The sequence below is a fragment of the Suncus etruscus genome, chromosome 10, assembly GCF_024139225.1.
Source record: "Suncus etruscus isolate mSunEtr1 chromosome 10, mSunEtr1.pri.cur, whole genome shotgun sequence".
Classification (NCBI taxonomy): Eukaryota; Metazoa; Chordata; class Mammalia; order Eulipotyphla; family Soricidae; genus Suncus; species Suncus etruscus.
The window spans coordinates 97908262-97927031 of record NC_064857.1 but is presented as its reverse complement, the minus strand read 5'-3'; the positions used below and the strand labels follow the sequence as shown (position 1 = coordinate 97927031).

At 41.1% G+C, this 18770-nt stretch overlaps 1 protein-coding gene and 1 long non-coding RNA gene across 2 annotated transcripts in view; both read left to right on the top strand.

Annotated features, from left to right (window-relative positions):
• LOC126020055 (uncharacterized) overlaps nucleotides 1-18770 on the top strand; it is a 1004964-nt gene that overhangs the window by 256735 nt on the left and 729459 nt on the right. The gene's annotated exons all lie outside the window — the stretch shown is intronic.
• The window catches only part of GSDME (gasdermin E), a 46874-nt gene continuing 46528 nt past the window's right edge, over nucleotides 18425-18770 (top strand). The window contains exon 1 of the mRNA XM_049781451.1: nucleotides 18425-18552. The gene's annotated coding sequence lies outside the window, so the exon portion shown is untranslated. The remainder of the gene's footprint in view (nucleotides 18553-18770) is intronic.

Here is an 18770-nt window from a genome sequence, read left to right as displayed (position 1 = left end):
GGAAATTAAACAGCTCATGACTTAACAACCAATGGGTCAGAGATGAAATCAAAACATTCTTGGAAACAATGAAAATGAAGACACAAAAGAGAAAAATGTATAGCTTTGCAAGCATACATCAGGAAGGAAGAAGGGGCCTTAATATAAGCTTAATGACACAGCTTATAGAATTAGAAAAGGATCAACAAGGGGTTGGAGAGATAGCACAGCACTAGGATGTGTGCCTTGCATGCAGTCAATCCAGGACAGATGGTGGTTCTATTTCTGGCATCCTATATGATCCCATGAGCCTGCCAGGATCAATTTCTGAGCACAGAGTCAGAGGTAACCCCTGAATGCCACTGAGTGTGACCCAAAAGCCAAAAACATAAATAAATAAATAAATAAATAAATAAATAAATAAATAAATAAATAAATAAATAAATAAATAAATAAAGGTTTAACAATGGGAACCAAAAATAGGTAGGCAGAAAGAAATAACAGCTTAGAGTAGAAAGCAATGAAGTAGAAATCCAAAATAACAACCTAAAAGATCAACAACAGCAAAACCTGGTTCTTTGAAAAAATAAACAAGACTGACAAACCACTAGCAAAACTCACAAAAAAAGGGAGAGAGAGAAAAACCTGATAAACTGAATTAGAAATGAAAATGGGAAGAGCACTACAGATACCCCAGAGATTCAAAGGGTAATCAGAGACTTACTTTGAGAAACTCTATGCCACAAAACATGAGAACCTGAAATAAATGAATAAATTCTTGGACTCATAATCGTCCATGCTTGAATCAGGATGATCTAGCATATCTAGCAGATCCATCACTATTGAGGAAATTAAAATGGTAATCAAAAGTCTTCTGAAAAGCAAAAGACTGGCCCAGAAGGATTATTTCACTAATGAATTCTTTTCAAACCTTTCAAGAGGAACTACCAATTCTTTTCAGGCTCTTTCAGGAAATTGAAGAGACAAAAAGAGTCCCAAATAGTTTTTAGTACGTTAACATCACCCTTATACCAAAACCAAACAGAGATGCTGCAAAGAAAGAAAACTACATACCAATATTCCTAATAAACACAGATCCTCAACAAAATCCTGGCAAATAGGATCCAATGCCTCATCAAGAAGGTCATACACCATGATCAAGTAGGTTTCATTCTAGAAATGCAAGGATGGTTTAACATACGTAAATCAACCAACACAGTACACAATATCAACAAAAGGAAAAATAAAAACCATATAATCATATCAATAGATGTGGAGAAAGTATATGAAAAGGTCCAACACCCATTCATGATAAAAATTCTCAACAAGATGAGAATGGAAGGAACTTGTCTCAGTATAGTCAAGGCCATCTACCACAAGCCAATGGCAAATATTATTCTCAATGGTGATAAAAGAGTGCCTTCTCTCACCTCTCCTATTCAACATAGTACTTGAAGTACTTGCCATAGCAATTTGGAAAAAAAAAGATATCAAGGGCATCCAGATAAGAAAGGAAGAAGTCAAGCTCTCACAGTTTGCAGATGATGCTATATTTTAAAACTCTAAAGACTATCAAAAAGCTTCTAGAAACAATAGATTTATATAGCAAAGTGGCAGGCTACAAAATTAACATGCAAAAATTAATGGCCTTTATACACAAATAATGATGGAGAAGAAATGGACATTAAAAAACAATTACATTCAAATTATTGCTACACAAACTCAAATACCTTGGATTCAACTTAAAGAAGTGAAAGACCTTTACAAAGAAAAATATAAAACTCTGCTTAAGAAATAAAAGAGGGTGGGGCCGGGTAGGTGGCGCTGGAGGTAAGGTGTCTGCCTTGCAAGCGCTAGCCAAGAAAGGACCGTGGTTCGATCCCCCGGCGTCCCATATGGTCCCCCCCAAGCCAGGGGCGATTTCTGAGCACATAGCCAGGAGTAACCCCTGAGCGTCAACCGGGTGTGGCCCAAAAACCAAAAAAAAAAAAAAAAAAGAAATAAAAGAGGGTACAAGGAAATGAAGACATGTATGCTGTTCATGGATTGAACATTAAAACAATAAGTCAGAGGGAGAGAGAAAGACACAGAATAGTCGCACTCATCTATGGGATTTAAGAAAAATAAAAGACATTATAGTAATAATACCCAGCGTCAATAGAGATAAGGGCTGGAAGGACCAGCCATAATATGAAGCTTACCCCAAAAAGTGGTGAGTCTAGTTAGAGAAATAACTATACGACAACTACCATGACAATGTAAGTGAGAAAAATAGAATGTCTAGTCTTGAATACAGGCAGGAGTGAGGGAGGAAGGAGGTGGGAGCATTGGTGGTGGTAAGGTTGCATTGGTGAAGGGGGGGTGTTTTTTTTTTATATAACTAAAACCCAACTACAAACATGTTTGTAATCATTATGCTTAAATAAATATGTTAATTAAAGAAAAAGAATTCTATGGATCTAATGACACAGATGAAGATTTGAGCTTCTTTACACACATTTTATTGTTCTTTCTCAGAATTTTGTAGTTTTCTTTCCTCTTTGCAAGGGGGAACTCCATATTCCCCAAAGAAATTTATTTTCTTCAAAATGTTTGCCACAGAGGCTGGCAGGGGAGAAGGTAAGGGAGAAGGCAGGAGGGAAACTGGGGATATTGGTGACCAAAAATGTGTACTGGTGAAGTGTGTTGTGCATTGTATGACTGAAACTCGATCATGAACAACTCTGTAACTGAAAAAATAAAAACAAACTTCATTATGAGCAATCTGGTAAGCATGGTATTTAAATAAAGTAATTTTTAAAGTAAAAAATATCTGAGAGACTCTTTTATAAATAAAGAATTATAGTTTACCTGGCATTTGAACATAGCCTACATGAGGAAATCGGGCAGAAAGAAACCCTACTTCCATATTTCTGAAAGAAATCTGAGATTATTTGTCATTCTTTAAAGCCCAACAGTTTTTTCAAAGGTTATGGCAACTGCTAAGAACTGATGAGAATTATGTCCATGAAATCAGCAGTTATAACATATAAGGCACCAAGTAGATGACAGGCACTGTGCCAGTTGCTTAACCTAGACTTATGTCTAATTAACAGTCACACTTGATTGTTTATTCATTCATTAACATTCAAAAATATTTTCAGAGTGCTTCCTCTGTGCTATTTTGAGAGATGAGAGGATGCAGTAGTGATCAAGACAGGACTGCTCTCCCCACTTAGAGAACTTAAATTCTAGCAGGAAAAGCAGACATTAAACAGCTATGCAATCCATTCACTACAAGTAATAAAGTAAGTATAAGCAAGTAGAGAGGAACACATAAGTCTTCAGTGTGGGGGCCACTTCAGTGTATGGAATGCCACCTAAAATAGAAGAAAGCTTAAGCTGAGCTCTATTGATCAGCAGGGTTGTCCCTGCCATCTTGGGTCTATAGTTAGGAGCTCAGAACTTTGGAAGGACCTCAGAGTGAAAGATGACGCAGTAGGGATGGATGGTGCAAGAAGTTGAGGTGATTGACTTGGGAGCGATGAGAGGACATTTTTCAGGGTTTCTTTGCAGTCAGCTCTTTCATTAAGAGGGCCTCTCAGTGCCTATGGTCATTGTGACAAAGATACTATCTGTCAGTGCCCAGGTAGTGTGTGAAAGCTGAGACAGATTCTAAGTTTTTGTTTTTGGTATTGGGTTTTGGGTTTGGGGGCCACACCTAGCTATGCTCAGGGATTACTCTTAGCTCTGTGCTCAGGAAATTACTCCTGATGGGGCCTAAGAGATCATATGTGTTGCCCGGGGTCTAGCCTGAATCATATACATGCAAAGTAAGGACTTTCACTAAGGGCTTACTCCTGGTAAAAATGTCCTGCTGGAGATGAAACCAGAGTCAACTGTGTGCAAGTCTTACCAACTATACTATCCTTCCAGTCCTAACACAAATGTCTTTTGCTGTTAGGGAGTCTGTAATAAAATATCACAAACAGCCTATTGCAACCGTAATTTATTTCCCACAGTTCTGTAGCTGTATGTCCAAGATAAAAGAAATGACAGGTATATTGTATGATGCAAAGCCACTTCCTGATTCAGTGCTATTTATCCATTTCTCTGCATCCTCAGATGTTAGAAGCAAAAGGAGGATTTTTGGGTCCTCTTTATAAAATTTCTACCTAGTTGGTCTGAGGGTTGTGTGTTATTGTTAAGCTGTTTAAAATTTCTACCAGTTGGTTGTTAACTCAAAAATCTCAGGACTAGAGTGCATGGCCACATATGCAACCACATAACACCTCTATATGTTTCGATATTGACGTCCTAGTAGGAACACACCAAATTAGATGAAAAAGTATCATAAAAGTCACCTAAGCTCACCAAAAACAATAACAGAATGCTCAACTAGCAAAAACAAACAAACAAAAAACAGTTTCTTGACCCTATTGAGACAATGACTTAATGACCTCATTGTGAGATCTAATAATTTTTACAAATTTTCTTTGGAGTATTTTTTTTAATAATTCCATTACTACTTAGTTGTATCAAGCAATGAATAAGTAAATTATTATTCATGCCTGCCATGGGGCAGTCTTGGGTGAGGGTGAAAAAGTGGGGACAATGTTGGAGGGAATGTTAACACTGGTGATTGGATTGATGTTGGAACATTGAATGCCAGAAATAAGTGTATTATTATGAACAAATTTGTAAACTATAGTATTTAAATTTTTTTTTGTTTTTGGGTCACACCCAGCAGCACTCAGGGGTTACTCCTGGCTCTACACTCAGAAATCACTCCTGGCAGGCTCAGGGGACCATATGGGATGCCGGGACTCGAACCACCGTCCTTCTGCATGCGAAGCAAATGCCTTACCTCCATGCTATCTCTCCGGCCCCTAAATAAAGAAATTTTAAGAAATTCCAGGACCACATACTACTGTCAAAGAAAATCTGTCACCGCTAAACATTTGCAACTCAGTTATCTTGCTATATTAATTTAGGATAGCAATCCAATCTTTGTCATATTATAACACAAATGGAAAAGGAAAGTATTGGAGCTGAATCTCCATTTCCAGGTCTGTTTGTCAAGGATATGCTGTACCATTTGGGAAAGTGCTTTAAGGGCAATTTTTAACACAGCAGAGAGATCCATTTGTTTGAAGAGGCATGTTTTAATGGTTTCCAAGGACTAATAAGAAATAAGGAGAGAAGAGGGGAGATGGTATAAATCAAAGATCTAACTGATTATTTTTATTTCCAGGGAACATCCTTTCCAGCTCTCTCTCTCTCTCTCTCTCTCTCTCTCTCTCTCTCTCTCTCTCACTCTTCCAACCCCCAACCTTGACTTACTGTTTCACTCTACAATGTGTGTGTGGTTTCTTCTCAGTCCCTTCTTAAAACTTAATAGTTCTTTGTCCAGTGTGACCTTGTGCAGTAGGAAGGCATTGAGCTCTGTATGCAAAATCTCTCCCAGGCTCTTGGGGTTTGAGGCCACAGCACTGCCTTTGAGTTTCTGATCTGGAAGTAGCCTCATAGTACAACCTTGCATTACTAGGTGAAACACATGAGCATGAAGATACAGAGGTCCTTTCTGGCCATGAGACCAGCTGAGGGCATCCTTAGGATATGGCTGCCAGTGTTTCCCACACTCAATTTAATCTCTTCTTTGCTAATGATGACACAATAATTTATTGGTAAGAACCAACTCATTGGAGAGTCTATATGATCTGTATCAACAGCCAGATGGTCCTTAATAAAACATTAATGAAGCCAAAGCAGATGGCATTTAATAAAGTATTATACAAATATGCCTGAGAGAGACATCAGAAGCATTATTTTTTCTTTAGGACTCCCTAATAATGGATATGTTTCAGATAAGACATAAAAGAGGAAATTGCTCTCTAAGTTGTGGTCTGTTTTAGGTACTGGTAGATATTTGAGGTAATAAGAGATTTTAAGTATACTTTTATTCCAGATTTCTTACACATAAAATGATCATATTTTGTGGCAGATTTTTTTTTAAAAAAAGTCACTAACATTGGTGGAAACTAAAAGAAGATCCTACAAATTTTTCCTCCCTTGAAAATTCAGTCAAAGGGGCTGGAACAATATGTAAGTCATTTGCCTTGCATGCAGCCAACTCTGGTTTAATCCGTGGGATCCTATATGCTCCCCTGAGCTCACCAGTAGTAATCCCTGAGTGCAGAGTCAAAACTAAGCCTTGACCACTGCCAGGTGTGACCCTCCAAACTTTTTTCAGTCAAAGCCAGTCTACCCAACTTTTTTTTTTTTTTTGGTTTTTGGGTCACACCCGGCAGCACTCAGGGGTTACTCCTGGCTCTATGCTCAGAAATCACTCCTGGCAGGCTTGGGGGACCATATGGGATGCCGGAATTCAAACCACTGACCTTCTGCATGCAAGACAAACGCCTTACCTCCATGCTATCTCTCTGGCCCCTACCCAACTTTTTCAATCAGAAAGGCATAAAGAAATAATACATTTTAATGTCAGGGCACTATTGAACTCACTGATATAGAGGTATTGGTTATCACTATTGTTTCAGAGAGCAGCTGGTAGAAGGGTGAGATAGGACTTGGTATTCTGTCTGCTCCAAATCAGAAACAAGGCTTAAGCAGCTACCAACTCTGACAATGTAATTGCTTACTTGATGGGATTTTGTATTTGCATTAGTCAAGATTCTTCAGACAAAGAGAACTGGCAGGATATATTCACATAGATTTATCTATGTAGATATATAAATGTCTATATATTATGGCAATTTTAAAGTTTTAAAATTATTGGGAAGGGATTGGAAAGATTATGTAGTAGATAAGATGTTTGCCTTGTACATACCCAGCCCAGGTTTGATTCCATTATGGCTCCCCAAGCACAGCTAGGAGTAGTCCCTGAGTGTAATCAGAAGTAAACCCTAAGCGCTTCTGGATGTGGCTCAAAAATTGTATCTGATAGATGTAGGACCACCCATTCTATTTTTGTCTTTGGTTTTCTACTAGCTATAGAGATAACTTTACACATGAGGTTCATTATAGCAATTGTCTTCCAGTATAACTGAAGTTGAAGATCTCTCAATCTGCCATGCATGCTCTGGAACCTGGAAAGTCAGTAAAATGATGAGTCTGAGTTGGAAGCTTGTAGAACTAAGCTCACTGATGTAGCAGGCAAGCCAGAGAAGGTGACTTCCCACTCTAAGCAGAAACTCATCCTTCCTCCAGCATCTTGTTCAGTCTAGTTGACACCTAAAATTAAGTCTCATATTATTGATGTTTTGATTGTTGAGTTTTGGTGCCAGAAATAGAACCGAGGGCCTTAGACATATACTTTTCCACTGAACCCTCTTTCCTTTTTACTTTGAAAACATTAACAGAGAAAAGTGGTATTTCAGAATCAGGAGCCAGAGCTCTAGCACAGTGATAAGGGCATTTGTCTTACATGCGGCTGACCCAGGACAGATATCGGTTCAATTCCCGGCATCCCATATGTTCCCTGAGCCAGGAGCAATTTCTGAGTGCATAGCCAGGAGTAACCCCTTAGTGTCACCGGGTGTGACCCCAAAACAAAAACAAAACAAAAAAACAGAAGCAGCCTACTCACTTCTCTTTGTTTTGGGGGCCACACTCTCTGGTATTTAGGGGTCACTACTCTCTTGTTGCTCCTGGAAGGACTTGGGGATAAATATAGTGCTGGGAATTGAACTTAGGCTTCCCATGTGCAGAGTACATGCTCCAGTCTTCGACTTATGTTTCCCCGTTCTAAATATATGTTTGTTTGTTTTTAATTTTTATTTTGACCAAAGTGGATTACAAATCTTTCACAGTAATTTTTTAGGTACATAGTGACATTGAACCAGAGGATTCCCACCACCAATGTCCTCCCTCCACCCTTGTTCCCAGCATGCATCCCATATTCCCCTCCTTTAACCCCCGGGTTGCTAGTATAAGTGGTCCCCTCTGTGTCTAGCATGTTGTAGATTGGGTGCCGATTCTGTTGTCATTGGCTTTGGATTTGGTGTTTAAGTCTGATTAATTTTTATTTCTATTTAATATTCATACAACTGTCTGGTCTTGGTACCTTCCATTATTTCCCCCTCAATTTGTGAAGCGAAACAAGAAGTTCAAATTATGTGGTTCTGTTTGAAGGAAAGAAAAAAAAATGTGGTAAAAATCAAACAAGCAAAAAATGGGAGGAGTCCTTCTAGAGGTTATAAATATCAGTTTAAGAGAAGAAAGGGAAAAAGGAAGAAACATAACAACAATACTAAAAAAGTTTTTTAAAAAATCAAACAAAAAACTCAAAAAAGCACCACAGCAATAAAGACACCACACGATAACCACAGTCCTGAAATAAAAAACAAAAACAAAAACAAAAAAAACCAAAGCACACAAAAAAAGAAAACCCAATGAAAAATAACACGCAACAAACAACAATAGCAAAACCAAAAAATAAAGTTAATTTGCTCTTTGCTCTCTTTTTTTCTTGCATAGGCACAGTAAATATTGGGAAAATTAGAAAGAAAATTCCCTTGGCCTAAGAGATACAGGGTTTCTCCGCCCTTGAAGTATACTGTCATGGGAATAACTACAGGCTCCATACATGTTCTTTTACTCTCTCCTTGGTCCTTTGGTGGTGTCTAGAAACTTTCTGCTTCATCGTGGATGATAAAATCCTGCCTCTGTTGCTAGAGATCTTGGTATTTGCACAGATCCAAGGATGGAGCCTAGGATGGAGTCTGTCTTTATGGTTCTAGGAGTTTTGTTCCATCATTGTTATTTTAATCAGTCTTCTATAGTTGGTGGTCTTGGTTTTTGCCCTGATCCTAGGATGAAGCATAGGATAGAATCTTTCCTTATGTTTCCAGAAGATCTGCTCAGTTGCAGTTGTCTCAGTCAGTCTGGAATTAGAGATCTTGTTTGTCATACAGATCATAGGCCAAGGCCTAGACTAGGGTCTTTTTTTATTGATCCCAGGATAAGTTCTGTCCAGTCCTGGTTATCACAGTCTTCTATAGATATTGAAGTTGGCTTTTGTACCAATCAAAGAATGACATGTCTTCTGAATTCATTTTATCCTTAGGAGGTGAGGTAAGACAACCTGCTCTTAGACCAAGTTGTTGCCATTTCCTCATTATGAGGATGTCATATCAAAACCGGCGCATGTTGGTGTCAGAGCAGTATTAAGAAAGTCCCAGAGGGAGTTTGGTTCCTGGAGTTGTTGCGGAGAACTGTTAGTTCTATGTCTGAGATCTAGGGTTCAGGGTTGGACGGTCACTGTCTAATCACATGAAGTCTAAATTAGGATCACATGACATATAAACGTATGTGTGTGTTTTTTTAAGGGGCATGAGGGGGCCCCCAAGCAGAGTTCAGGAGGCCTAAAATTTAGTCCCAGTCATTTTCTGTTCCAGTGGTGTTTGGGGAGTCTTATGATGCTGTGGATCAAACCAGGGTTAGCTGCATGCGGGTCATGTACCTTAACCTGTGTGCCATACCTCTGGCCCTCTAGTTGACTTTTGATGTTCTAGTGTGCCTGTGTTCTAATGGATGACTGCACTTTTTAGAGAAACCCAGCCAGAGATAGCATGTATAGTTTTTGGTGGGTGTGGGGGTTGGCAGGGAATGAAGTTTGAAGATTCACAGTACACTATTATATCAAAGTATTAATGTACTAGCAATAAGTATACTGTATAATTTTATTTCAAAGCATTCTCTTACACAATTTATATATTCATATATTATCAAGAGTAAGAAACAATAGAATCTATCAGGAAATAGAAAGTGCCCAAGGATGACTGGGACTCAACTTTGGGACCTGGTTTCTTTCCCATGCTTATATAAACTAATTGGGTTGGAGCAATAATACAGTGGGTAAGGTGCTTGACTTGCATAAGCTAACCTGGGTTTGAGCCTCAATACTGCATCTGGTCCCCAAGAACCACCAGGAGGATTCCTGAGTGCAGAGCCAGGACTAATTCCTAAGCACCCATGGATGTGATCCAAAAAACCCAACAACAACACAGACACACAGACACAGACACACACACAGACACACACACACACACACACACACACACACACACACACACACACACACCAAAAGGAAACATACCTTTGCAGAGCAATAGTACAGTGGGCAAGGTGTTTGCTGTGCAAGTGGCCAACCCAGGTTCAATTCCCAGTATCCAATCACTGCCAGGAATAATTCCTGACTAGAGTCAGGGATAATCTCTGAGTTCTGCTAGTTGTGATCCAAAAACCTAAAAAAAAAAAAAAAAAAACAATTGAAAGACAACTATATGGCCGGAGAGAAAGCATGGAGGTAAGACGTTTGCCTTGCATGCAGAAGGATGGTGGTTCGAATCCTAGCATCCCATATGGCCACCCGAACCTGCCAGGAACTATTTCTGAGCATAGAGCCAGGAGTAACCCGTGAGTGCTGTGGGGTGTGACCCAAAAACCAACCAACCAAACAAACAAACAAACAAAAACCAACTATATTAAAAAATGTCTAGACAACAATATTAAACAACAACAACAACTAAATATGGTTTAAAAAGGTAGGGTCAGAGTGATAGCACAGTGGGTAGAATATTTGCCTTGCATGCAGCTAACCTGGGTCCAATCCTCGGCATCCCTTATGGCTCTCAGCAAAGTCAGGAGTGATTCCTGAGTGTAGAGCCAGGAGTAAACCCTGAGCATTACCAGGAGTGGCCCCAAAACAAAAACTAAAAATAAATAAAAACAAATTAACAAATTTATTGTCCTATTGCTTTTAGGAATAGGGATATCAGGACTGCTTTTAGGATGCCACAAAATTTTTTCTAGCCTAAATTGCTTTTTCTGCTGAATTGACCCTTTTAGGATCTTATCAAACAAATGTACATACAACTCCCATTTTTTGGTTCCAATTAAAGTTCAGCTAAGAAGTTGTATCAGTAACCATTGTAAAAGATGGGGAAATAAAAGGGGTCAGAGGGATAGCACAGCATGTAGGGCTTTTGCCTTGCACACGGCCAACCCTGATTTGATCCTGGCCTCCCATATGGTTCCTCGAGCCTCCCAGAAGTGATTTCTGAGTGCTGCTGGTATGGTCCAAACAAAAATATAAGATGGGAAAAACTCTCACGAATTATCACCTATCTTTCACCTTCCTTCCTTCCTTCCTTCCTTCCTTCCTTCCTTCCTTCCTTCCTTCCTTCCTTCCTTCCTTCCTTCCTTCCTTCCTTCCTTCCTTCCTTCCTTCCTTCCTTCCTTCCTTCCTTCCTTCTTTCCTTCCTTCCTTCCTTCCTTTCTTCCTCTTTTTAAACAAGATATTATTTATTTATTTATATTTTGTTTGGGGCCCACGCTTGGCAATGCTCAGAGGTTATTTCTTGTTTTTAGGAATTACTCCTAACAGTGTTCAGGGGCCTGCATAGGATGCCAAGGATCAAACCTGGGCTGCAGTGTACAATGCAAACTCCTTACACTCCATGCTATTGTTACAGCAAGATAGTTTTTTTTAAATTCTTTTTGAGTCACACCTGGCTGCACTCAGGGGTTACTCCTGGATGTGCTTGGGGACAGTATGGGAAACTGGGGAATCAAACCCACATTATTTGCATGCGAGGCAAACACCCTACCCACTCTGATATCGCTTCAGCCCTACACGATAGTTTTTTTTAATTGAAAAACATTTATTTAGAAAGATGTGAGGAAAGAGAAAGAGAGAAAAGTACATGTTCAAGAGAGAACATGGGCTTCTCCAGAGTGGAAAAAGCTGCAAGCAAAGAGACATGGAGACAAGTGAGATATGCATTCAGGGGAGAACAGGTCTGAATAGAAAGTTTATTTTCTTAGGATCCTTTACACCAGGTGTAGGATTAAAGGATGGTTGTTTTGTTTTATGTAGTATATGTGCTTATTTTGAAAATATTTATACTAAAAGCAGCTCAGCATTCTGGGTTTCCCTAGTTGAGTTTATTTTGTTATTATTAGTACTACTACTGTTATTACAGTTTGGGGCCCACATGCAGTAGTGCTCTGCTCAGACTGAAATATGAGGTCTAAAGATGGAGTTAAGACCTTCTTCAGTCACAACCTTGCTCAACCCTTTGAGCTTTCTCTTTGGCACCTTGTGGAGATTCTTTTCTGTGACTATGTGAGGTGATATTGGGTGCTATGATTAGCTTTGGTATGGTTATGTTAGAGAAATTCTTTTAATTTCTTCTAGGAGAGTGGATACACGAATGAAGAAATGAGGGACTGCACAAGGTTATGTGGGAGAACAAGATGTTCTGATATTAATGTGAAGAATCAGGGGTGTAAATGGGGGATTTTGCCAGTCAGCTTTTTCTATGGTATCAAAAGAATGTTCTCCATTGTTAAATTGTGACATTATCTATCTTGTTAATTGAAGCTTCTACAAAACAATTCACATGGCTCTCGCTGGTATGCAGACCTGATGAAGATACATTTCAAGTAACAATCCAGAGTTAAAAGGAGAAGAAAAATGTTAATATCTCAAAGCAGTTCCTGTCCGGCTAGGTTCTAGAATAGGGAATATAGCAAGGAGCCGGTTTTTCCTCTTAAACTCCCTTTTACTGAGAGAACAGGTTTTGTTTCAGGGGCTAATACAGAAAACTAACTTCCTAAGATCTGACTAAGAAATAGTTTTTAGAAGAAACAAGCTTATCTGAAAGAGATGCAAATCTATACCTGGTAAAGGTTTTCTCAACAGCCCCAATGTTATTTCCTGGCCAAAACTTTGGATGTAAATTCTGAAGCAAGAATTAGTTAGCAAGTACTCAAAGTCCTTTAGAGATGTCCCAAAAGCAGAACATTTCTTTCTGTTTAAAACTGCAGGGCATTTTTGGGGCTGGAGAGATAGCATGGAGGTAAGGCGTTTACCTTTCATACAGAAGGTCATCAGTTCAAATCCCGGAGTCCCATATGGTCCCCCGTGCCTGCCAGGAGAAATTTCTGAGCACACAGCCAGGAAAAACCCCCAAGCACTGCCGGGTGTGACCCAAAAACCACAAAACTGCAGGGCATTTTAAAAGACAATGAGAAAAGAAGTTGTTTTTAAGTATCTTTTGGTGCTGAGTTTTCTAGGTAAAGAAAAATTTAATCAAGGATATATTTGCCTGTATAAATCCTTATGTTTGGAAGTAAAAGCTCAAATATATACACACTTAATAGAGCAGAAGGGAGATTCATATTTAGGCCAAATAAATGATTGTTACTAAGCATGAGAAATGTCACCTTTGCTATCAAAAATCTTGGTCAGCCATCCATGCTGAGAGAAGACCTTCAGTGGACCTTCTGATGAGATTTTCATTAGATAGTGGGAAATGGTGGTTGGGGTGAGTTGGGTCACTCTGTACTCAGAACTTACTCCCAACAGGCTTGGGGGAATCATAAGGGATTCTGGGATAGAACCTGGGTTGACCGCTTATGAGACAAATGCTCTATTCACTGTGCTATTGCTTCGGCCCCAATATGTATTCTTTTTAATGGTAGTAATCTTGACATATGCAGGTCTCAGTGTACATTGCCTCCTGGGTTGCATACGGCTGCTCCAAAATTCATATCCTTACCCTCCACAATTCAGCTGCTCAGATTTACTTGCCTTTTTTCTTCTTTTCTTTGGATCATGACCATTTTGTTATTATTATCTAAGAACTTGCTTTTCTTCTGTTTTGCTTATTCTTTAGTCTTTCTATATCTTTCTCCCTTTCTTTTTCTCTTTGGGGAGCCACACCTGGTGATGCTCAGAAGTTTCTCTCGGCTCTGCATTCAGAAATCACTTCTGGTGGTGGTGGTGGTACCTATGGATGCCAGGGATAGAACCTGGGTCAGCTTCATGCAAGACAAGTGCCTCACCCACTGTGCTCTAACTCAAGCTTCTAGTTGAGTTTCTTTATCTTGCCCAGATGAGTTAAATCATTCAGTGTTCGTCTTTAGCTGATTTCACTTAACATACTTTCAGGGTCCCTTAATTTAGTTTGGGAGGGTGGGTGGTACACTGGACTCCTTGTGCTGGAAGTTCCAGCTCCTGTGCTGGATCTTAAATCTCCACATGTAAATCATTCACTCGGCCTATTGAGGCTATCTCTCTGGCTTACCCATGATGTTTTGATATTTTTCTTTCTACTCATTGTTTTGTTTCTTGTTGGCTGAAAGCTTTCAGTTTGTAATTGTTTGTCTAGAATCTTCAAAAACTTTAAACAGGGGCCGGAGAGATAGCATGGAGGTAGGGTGTTTGCCTTGCATGCAGAAGGATGGTGGTTCGAATCCCGGCATCCCTATGGTCCCCCGAGCCTGCCAGGAGTAATTTCTGAGTGTAGAGCCAGGAGTAAACCCTGAGCGCTGCTGGGTGTGACCCCCCCCAAAAAAAACAAAAACAAAAAACAAAACAAAAAACCACACACACACACACACACAAACTAGCAAAACAAAACAAAACAAAACAAAACAAAAACCAAAAAAAAACCACAAAAACTTTAAACAGCAATTGTTAGCACAACTATTGGAAAACAAGCATGAGAGTGGAGATTCAGTCTGATCATGGCAGCTCATTATTGTGTTCTGTCTTCTGTTCAGGAAACCCTACAGTCTGCTAGTTAAAAACTCAGGCAGTACTCACATGAGCTGGGCTTAAATCAAACAGTCTTGATTCTCACTCTTCCCCTTGGGTGGACTTTACAGCTGATATATCAATTTATTCATTAAAAATGGGGGGCAGGGAAATGTGCCTTGCTATGGTTCTATGCCTGGCACCAATGTATGGTCCCATGAGCATTGTCAGGAGTGATAGTTGATCATAGAGCAAGAAGTAAGACCTGAGCACAGCTAGGTATGGCCCCAAGTCCCTCAAATTAAAATACAAAGTATTTTTGGGGTGCAATACCTGGCAGTATTTTAGGGCCTACACAACCCCTGCATCCTGAATGTAAAGCCTGTATTCCAGCCTGATAAACTTTCTCTAGCTCTGCATTCACCCATTTGTATATTGGACCTTCAACTGATGGCCATGAATATTAAAGAGTCAGTCAATGCATGCAATTATTTAGAACCATGCTTGGTGGCAGTAAATACAAAGCTGCTGAAATTTTCACTGGTATTTCATTGGAAGGCATTGGGTAGGTCAAAAAGAGTGAAAAACTTTAAAAGTCACCAAGTAGCCATTTCACTCCTCCTTAAGAAAACACACACAACACTCACACACGCTCAATGCTCATATGACATCTTATCTAGATTAAGGGTGGGGCCAGCTGGTGGGAACTTTATGAACTTGCTGTTTATAAGGATGTTCTTAAGGTTAATGACAGAGTTCAGGAGGCAATGAATACTCTCTGATAAGAAGCCAGAGTCATCACTAAACAATTACATGAAGATAGAGAACCAGACACATAAACTAAAGGTCTCTTGACAGGTCCTAGGCAGTGATAGTTTTTTTGCTTTCTTTTTTTTCCCCTCTGCAATTCATTTTGGCCCGGAAGGGGACCTAAAAGGAGGATACTGTCTCTTGACCATTCCTACTCACTCCTTCACCCAATAACTATCAGTTATGTCCCCATTTTGTGTCCCAGAGCTAGAAAGTTGAGGGAGACCATCTAGTTGGAGCAACAAAAGGGAGGGTGGATTCATTCCTTCATCCACCAACCACTGACTGGCTATCTGCAAGTGGTGCCTCAAGTACTACTATATAGGTGTCGTGGAGAGTGGCCCCCATGAGGAGCAGAAGACGTTGCTTTCATGGAGCTAAAACTCGCAAGAGAAAAATAAGACGTGACAATGGGGTTTCCACCTTTTCACCATGGCAGATCATGAAAGTCAGGAAGATTATTTTATGACCCTCAGGGCAGAAGTGAAATCCATTATTATCAGAATATTGTTTTATTTTAGGTTGGTAATCGTTTGGGAAGCCTTTTCACCGACCAGCAGGTGCTGCCTGCAGACCAGCTATTGCCAATGACAGATCGATGGTTTATGAGGCAAAAATAAATAAGTAAATGGAAGCTGAGGAGGATCCTGAAGGGGTGCCTGGTTGGATCCCTATAAGGAACCTGCTTGTCTTTCAGTTTGCAAAGATAAGGGGGTAACTGTAGCCTGGGAGAGGTGCAAATGGGGTAATGAGTATATATGGAGACTGGGGTTGATCCCATAATGGTATGCTTCAAGGTTGGAGAAACCCTGAATCTCTTAGGCCAAGGGAATTCCCTTTCTTTCCCAATGCTTACTGTGCTCATGCAAAAAATAAAAATAAAAAATAAAAAAAATAGGGGGAACGCCAAACCCTGCCACTCCAGCACCCCTTCTTTTTCTTGTTTTATTTTGATTTATTAGTTTTTTCTTTAAACATCTTGATTACATATATGATTATGATTATGTTTCAGTCATGTAAAGAACACCCCCTTCACCAATGCAACATTCCTACCACCAATGTCCCAAATCTCCCTCCATCCCACCCCATCCCCACCTGTACTTCAGACAGGCTTTCCAGTTCCCTCATTCATTCACATGATTATGGTAGTTCTCTGTGTAGTTATTTCTATAACTGCACTCACCACTCTTTGTGGTGAGCTTCATGAAGTGAGCTAGTGTTTCAGCCCTCCTCTCATTGTCTCTGAGGATTGTTGCAAAAATGACTTTTATTTTTCTTAAAACCCATAGATGAGTGAGACTATTCTGTCTCTCTCTCTCTCTCTCTCTCTCTCTCTCTCTCTCTCTCTCTCTCTCTCTCTCTCTCTCTCTCTCTCTCTCTCCCTCTGACTTATTTCACTCAGCATGATAGATTCCATGTACATCCATGTATAGGAAAATTTCATGACTTCATCTCTCCTGACGGCTGCATAATATTCCATTGTGTGTATGTACCACAGTTTCTTTAGCCATTCGTCTGTTGAAGGGCATCTTGGTTGTTTCCAGAGCCTGGCTATTGTGAATAGTGCTGCAATAAATATAGGTGTGTGGAAGGGGTTTTTGTATTGTATTCTTGTGTTCTTAGGGTATATCCCTAGGAGTGGAATAGCTGGGTCTAATGGGAGCTTTATTTTCCTTCTCTTTTTTCTTCCACTTTCTCTTTCTTTTTCACTCTTGTGGTTATTATTTGGTGATTTTTTTTCTTTGCTGGGTGCATTTTTTCTTTTTTCTTCCATTTTTCTCTTCTTTCTTTCTTTGGTAGTTGTTACCAAATTTTCTTTCTTTCTTTTTTCTTATCCTTTTTATCTCCAATGACGGCGGAATGGATGCTCAATCTACAACACAAGCTGTAAAGTGGAGACCAGTTGCACTAGCATTCTGGGGGGGTAAAGGAAGGAGTATGTTGTGGACACTGTCCAGTGACCCAAAACCAAAAGAAAAAAAATGTTGAATGATAAGCTGAGCATTCCATAGTCCCCAGAGGGAAAAGAGGAATCCCAGGCCCCCGTCCAGGTAGGACAGAAGAAGCTGGTCCAGTAACAATTTCCCATAATAAACAACCAAACAGATATGACGGTTTCAAGACAAGAAACTCACACTGCAAGCTACTCGTCCACAAGCCAGTTGCTCCATCACATGGAACCACAAGCCTATATGGTAGCTCACAGCTCAAGTTTCCTAACTAGTATTATTGAGATCAAAAACAAATCCCCCCACTAGGCGAGGGGGAAAAGCCAGATGAAAAGGCAGTGGGAAAATAAAACCAAAGAAAACCAATTGAGATACATGAAGATTCATTCAAAGGCCTCTATTTACAAAAAATCACATGCAATTGCTATCAAATTCAAAAGATGTTATGATACCAATGAGCATTATTGACAGTGCAAAATGTATTCTACGTTGTGAAATTATTATTAAATACATTGTCATATCACAAAAAAAAAAAAGAATAAGGGTCTCCAAGGGAACGCTCGGACCCAAAGAGGGACTTAGGCGGGCCCCAGCAACAGGGCAGAAAATGCAATGTGATGGTGGCAGGAATGATGCTTTCTCTATTTTTCTTTTTCTTTTTCTTTTTTTTTTCTCTCCTCGAAGAAAGTCAGCAGGTGCCACCCTGGAGCAGCGTCTGCAAGAAACTCGGGTTCATTTACTCTCCACGAAAGAGCAAATAGTTGGCGAGGGCGTTGAGACGAAGAGAACTTCTGGAGGACGTGTGGGCGTTGATGCAAGGCAAAGGTTGACCTCCCCGTCCCTCCCGGGGTACCGAGTCCAGCCAGGGCTCCCCGGGGCAACCTGCCGGAAGAGCCCATCAGACAGTGCTCGGCCACACCCCACTACATAGACAGATGCCTCCCCGCGCCGCTCGCAGACCCCTCCAGGCGCCCAGCAGGTGAGGCCCTGGGGATCGAGTCCTGGGGATCATGCCTCCGGGGACCCCACGTTGCCCAGGCGCGCCCTCACCTCGGGTCGGGGAGAGTGGGCGTGGACGCGGGAGCCCCGGGCTGGCCTGGGCCGCAGCCGAGGATCGTCTCCCCGCCCCGCGCCGCATCGCCTCGCCTCGCCTCGCCTCCGCCCAGCAAGCCCGGGCCTCCCCACGGCCCCCGCGGCTCTCGGAGGCGGGAACCGAGCAAAGGTCCCCGCGCCCGGCGCGCAAGACTCCGGAGACTGCGGCTGCGGGTGGTGAGTGCGCGCGGGGGGCGCGGGCGCCGCGCGCGGATCGCTCCGGGGACCGGCTCTCCCTCCGCCTGCCCCGACCCGCACCCCACGCCCCTCTCCCGGCTTCCTCGGCCGGTGCGGGTGCCGCGGTGCACCCCGTCTTCTCGCCTCGCCTCGCCCGCCTCCCCACTCCTTTGTCTGCGGGTCTCCGCTCCATGGGGCCGGGCCTGGCCGGCTGGCGG